Raw genomic sequence first — 6,404 nt, forward strand, 5'->3', positions numbered from 1 at the left:
AACATTGGTATCATGTGGCATCGATAGCATATGGTAATCATGAAAGTAAACTTAACTCCACTAGATTATTACTATATAAAAATTTATATAGTGAAGAAAACTTCACAATTATCCCTTTAAAGATCTAAAAACATGAAATGCCTTAATTATAAACTAGATTGCTAAAGCAAACTTAATCTCAATATATAATGTGATTCTCCCTTAGCCAATGAGTGTGAACTATACTTGAGTTCATGAGTTGAAGAGTTGAGTTCACAAGTTGAGCTCAATTTTCAATTATAATTTAGTACAAACATTATAAACTTTAAAATATTAAGATTATGGCAAACCTAATAATTTCACAAATCTTTATATATTATATAGATAAAAATATTCTAAAGAACACTTCTTATTCTAATAATTTAAATATTTACTATATGCCATAATAGAGATATTTGTTAGAACATAAAATAAAATGTTTACATAAAGAGTATTCTTGTCACTTCTTTAAATTTGTACTTAATAAATGTCAGGTTTGTCAAAATTTAAAAATTATTAAACCTTAATTAAGATTCTATATAAAGCCATATAATTGTTTGAAAGGAAAAGAAAACAATCATTAATATAAGCTTGTTGCATATAAAAGAAAAATTTGATTTTTTTTAAACTAAATTTTTGAGGGGTTTATCATAGCATACTATTTGGAATTTATGGATCTTCACTCACACTTTTATTCAAAGAAATGGAAATACACATAAATGTCTATGAGTTTTAGTGTTGGTAATTTTAACTTTTGCAATCTTTCTTCCTATGGTTCAAGGGCTAGTACATGCAATAACTATCCCATTACACAATATAACTAAACCACACAAAAGAAAGAAAAAGAGGATAATAAAGATAATGATTATGAGTTGGAGATAAATGCAATGATAGAGGGTGCTACAAATTGGGTGAAAAAGAATGCTTTCTTACTTGTTTTAGAAAATTATAATTCCATGACTTTCAAGAAATGCCCTATATATAATTTGGCTTTTAGTGGAAATAATAGTGAGGATAAATATGATGGTATATATGCTTTTGCGACACATTACAACATCATGCACCTAAAAAAATATCATGAAATATTTTTTGATGTTTCTATTGATTATATAAAGTATAATAAATTTATATTATTGATAGAGAAATTCTTAGAAAATTTAGTTAGCTCTAAAAGTTTTCTGCAATTCAATAATAATAAGGCTTGTTTGGTGTATATGAATATTCATTTTAGAATCCCGATGCAAGATGTTAATGAAGATGTAGTATATATGTTTACAAAGAGCATATGCCTTCCTATGTTCTTCATACTTCATAAAGTCTGGATATGTGTAAAAAGGAAAGTTTTGAATGGCAATTGTGTACTCTTCACCATCTATTTTGACTATATACTTATTTGCAAGTGTAGTGATGTACTTTGTGGAGAGAATCTCACAGTCAAGTGTTTGAGCCAAGCTTATTTTACCTTACTTTTACTTGGAGACGGTACCAATAAATTTAATTGCCTTACCTTTTCTTTCTGGCCTTTTGTGCATCTCTGTGAGAATAGTCTTAGTTCTGTCACTTATGTCTTCAACTTTTCTCTCAAGATTAAAACTAGATTTCTCAAGGTTTTCAATCTCATTTAAGGTGAGTGCAACCCCATTAGCAATTGCCTATTCTGTAGATACTACATCAAGTTTAGTAGTGTCTTCAAGCCATTTTGTATGGTTGGCATCAATGTTGCAATAATATAATTAGTACCATCTTGAAAATCTTGCTTGCTTTCGTTCCCTATAGAAATATGGGGTTGGAATAGAAGTTGACTTGTCACCATAGATCTAGGCTCAACATTTGCTTATCGGAAGCATCCCCACACACCTTATATTTGATTTTGCTAGCACTTGATGGATTACACATTGCTTCGGCTCTACGCTACAATAAACAATTTCAACTTATTGTGATGAATTTTCTTCATCAACAACTTGAGGTAGCTCGGTCTAAAGGCATTTAAGCAACTAAAGGGAACGATTCGAAAGATGATTTATAAGGGTTTAAATATAAAGGGAAAAAGCGCATGAATAAAAGTCCACTTTTTTTTCCAATTGGTTAAGGGTCTTGGGATATTTCGGGTTAAGTGTCCTTGGGTTTAAATAGTATTGGGTTGGGTGATCTCCCAGGAAGTCCAAATTCAGAAGCTTACATTTGGTATCAGAGAGGTCTTGGGTTCGACTCTGTTAGTTGGCTAGGGGAATCATATCATATGTTGATTGACATTTAGCTAGTCTAGTTTACTCTGGCTTGGCTCGATCTAAGGGGTTGGGTGTCAAGAGAGCAAGGCTTTCAGGAGAGCTATAGCTCTTAGCTTCCGTTCTATTATTTGGGGTTAAGAGTCCTTAGGTTTGAATAGTATTGGGCTAGGTGAGTTCTTGGGAAGTCTAAATTCATGAGTTTATACGGCAGTATTTTAGAGCAGAATGGTATTTAACATTAGGCTTATGAGAGCTTTTTGCTCCAAGGTCCGTATCAACTTCTTCACTAGCAAAGGAAAATGATGCTTTGAGTTGTCGCGAATGTGACTTTAGGTATCGAAAGATACTTGTCGGCCAGTCCTTATGGACACTCTTTCCTTACTGCCATGATGGCAGGAGGTCGATACAATTGGATCTCTTTAGTAGCCCCTCTTGTGCTAGTGGAGTTAATTGGGCATTTCAAGTGTACTTAGACTAGATGAGCATAAGGACGGAATTCTTACGTGCTATTATCTAAGCATACTTAGCCTGGTAAGGATTTCTCGTCTTGTTTTGTCTTGCACTTGCTAGTGACAAGAACCCTCACGTATTGAGACTAGTCCCTCAATATCGCTAGATGATAGCTTACCGTGTCTGCCAAACACCCTTGCTATCACGCCCTTTGTATTAATCTCATTTCGGTCCCAAATGCTATTTATGGAAAGTGTCTAGATTAGCTCATTTGGCATATCTACGGAATGTAGAGATCAGCCCGAACACAATAGTGTTCGTCCCGTGTCCAAATTTGCAATTTAACGCCATTTTATATTTAGTAAGTTTTGAGCTTGTCCTAGAGACAAACTCCTGATGTGTTCCTCAGGGGGGGGGGGTTGTGGGGGATTTCAAATGTATAGTAGGGATAGTGGTTGGAATGCATGTTTAACCACCACTTGAGATATTAGTTTGGCTCCTGTTAAGCTGTGTCACTCTTTGTTCTACATTCGGCTTGGGTCTAAGCCCAAGCTCCACGCTGCTCTAGTTGGTGGGGTACCCTCCTCTTCGCGTTAGGCCACTGATATATCAAAATTGTGCCAGACTCCATCTGACACCATTTTGCGTGCAAGTGCTGGATACAGGGAGCTAGTGCTCGTGGGATTGTACCGGACCCTCGTTTCATAGCGCAACGAGCTTGGAGTTCGGCTCTAAATTTAGGTGCACTATAGAGTGGACAGTCTTTATGTCACCAATAAAAGCTCGAGGAGTGTATTTCATAGATGTGCCATGGACCATCCTCTACTGCATTTGCTATTATTTGTGCTAATGGAGTCATCTTTTTTTTCATCCGATCATGTAGCATCTCAATCGAAAGTTATGTATCTTCCTTCCTCAAATGCCAAGGCTTTTGAAGACTACTCTATAACATGTCTCAAATTTAATAGACTTGCTTCGTATAGACTCATCTTCCCTTTCCTTGCCTCAGAGAAATAATTTTAATTGTTGTGAATGTGACTTCGGGTATTGAAAGCTACCTGTCGGCTAGTCCTTTTGGATATTCTTTCCTTACTACCACGACGGCAGAAGGTTGGTATTGCTGGACCCGTTATTATTTCCCACTTGAGCTAGTTGAGAAACTGATCATTGACCGTGTACTTAAATCGGATAAACATAAGGTAGGAACTCTATATGTTTTTTGCTAATGTAGTGCACGTTTTTTTGACCCTTTATCTTATGGTGATTTACCATAGGATAACACCACGAAGCGGAACCTAAACCCTCTTTGTGCCACGTGACAGATGCCATATGTCACATGCCACGTGTCCAAAGGAACGTGGTGTGGAACTCGAGGTTTAGAACCTTGGGCCACTAAACGAAGGAACGGTGCCAAACTCCCAAGCATGGAGCCAAAGAGTGATGGAACTAGTCCACGGAGCAACTCTTAAACATACAGCCCAAGGAGCGAAGGGACAGGAGCCCGGAGCGACTTGAAACTGTCTTAGAGCAACCAACATCCCAATGTCAGGACTAGCACGCAAAACGGAGCCAAACGGAGTTTGGTGCTATTTCGGCATACTGTATTTCGGCATACCGCATTTCGGCTCTAGGACTGTTCCAAGTTGCTTCGGGCTCCTGTCCCTTCGCTCCTTGGGTTGTATGCTCGGGAGTTGCTCCGTGATACAGTTCCATCACTCCTTGGCTCCATGCCTAGGAGTTTGGCACCGTTCCTTTGTTCAGTGGCCCAAGGCCCTAAACCTCAGGTTCCGCACCACTGTCCTTTGGACACGTGGCATATGACACATGGCATGTGTCACGTGGCATAAAAAGGGTTTAGGTTTCGCTTCATGGTGTTATCCTATGGTAAATCACCATAGGATAAAGGGTCAAAACCACGTGCACTACATTTGGTATCAGAGAATGAGTCTCAGCGATACTATCCAATGAAATTGGGCAACTAGTCTTGTTGCATACGCAGAAATGAAAATGATGATCCGAGTGGGTACACGTTTAGGTGCAAAGGCTTTGCAATTGGTTCCTTGGGTATGGATATTGTTGCCTTGTTGTACCTTATGATGTGAGCTTGCGCTTGGGCTCATAGGATGGATTGGAGATGTTCCGTTTACACAAGTTTGAGCTTGGGCTCGTGAGTGAGGCACATTAGCAACTCGAAGTTACACTTTGAGTTGGCAAGATTAATATTAGCCTACTGTTGGTTCCATGAGTTTTTCCAATGGTTTCGTAAGTTGTTCCATGTATTGTGGGTGAAAGAAAACCTTCCCTGGGTTTGCTATGAGTGGTAAATAGGCTGGTCCGTAGCTATTTAGCACGGCACTAGTGGATCCTTCCTAGGCAAGACTACAAGTGGATCAATCAAGATTATAGGGATTAGTCTATTAATTCAAGTAGTCATTGCTATGCTCTCTCATAAACTTTTCTTGGATTGGATTGAAGGCAGTGCAAATGCATGAGGTTTAGTCAAAGATGAGACCAAAAAGAGAGTCATCAGGGACGAAGGATCAAACACTTAAATCATTTTCTCTTGGAGAGATGATTTGTAACAAGGTATTAACTCATTGCTCATGTTCATATTATGCAATCAAGAGTCCCTACCTTGATGCATGTTGGAGATGATGGTCTTACAAATGGTGAGTTGTAGGATGGATAGCGGTGAAGCGCTATACCATTTTTATCTAAGCTTGTTATTGGAAAACTTGGGTTGCAATGCTCAATTCTTTTCCAAGGAAACTTGCTATTGCTCCTTGAGTAGTTTGATGTTGGATTAGTTTTGAGTTTGGTCAGAAAGAGAGTGGCATGAACTTGTCTATGTTGTGAACAAAAAGTTAGTGGTGTTGGGTGTTCTAAATCTCTATTGGTGGAGTGTGGCATTTATGTTGCATTTTGTCGAATTGAGTTTGCACTTGATACTCACATAAACATTTGAAGTAATGACATAGACATCACTCGTGGTGTTGCTCAATTGATGATCAAGTCATTGTGATTTCTATATCATATCTATGTGATAGTGAGCAATGTGTTTATGAAGTTGTTTGGTTAAACGCTGATCAAACCCAAAGTGGTTGATGAAGAAGCTAGTTTATTTGCACAAAGTAGCATTGTAGTAGCTTTGACTGGATTCTCGATGGTAGTCCATTATGCTAAGTTTAAGTTGGTTCCTTATTTCCTTGAGGATTTGCCCATGAGGTGTTGTAAAAAGGTTATAGCATTAACTTGCTATGGCTTGATGGTTTATTCGTTAGCACTTGGAGTAGATTATTAGACGGAGAAAGTGTGTAGTTGAGGCATTGACATCGCTAGCACTTGTGTTAGTGGAAGTGGCATTGTTATTCCGAGTGATGAGGAATTTTCCTTAAAAGTTGATTTTCCATATCATTTTTCTTGTTAGTGTTTTGGCTTCATATTTGATCTTGAAGGTGATTGAAGAAGAGTGTTAGTGCAATATGGATATCTGAAGATATGGTCTTCGTGATCAAGCTTTAGATATTCACTTTGCATTTTTGCGGATGTCGGAGTTGGATGTCGGAAGTATGGGCAAAAGATGTTCGAGGCTTAAGCATACTATAGGTCATGAGAATTTGTGTTGAGGTGAACTTATGTGAAGTTGTTAGTAGGAGGAAATTGGTTGAGTCTTGGAAGTTTGTATTCCTAGACCGAGAGTCATTCTTT

Source organism: Selaginella moellendorffii, unplaced genomic scaffold (genome assembly GCF_000143415.4).
Source record: "Selaginella moellendorffii unplaced genomic scaffold, v1.0 SELMOscaffold_106, whole genome shotgun sequence".
Classification (NCBI taxonomy): Eukaryota; Viridiplantae; Streptophyta; class Lycopodiopsida; order Selaginellales; family Selaginellaceae; genus Selaginella; species Selaginella moellendorffii.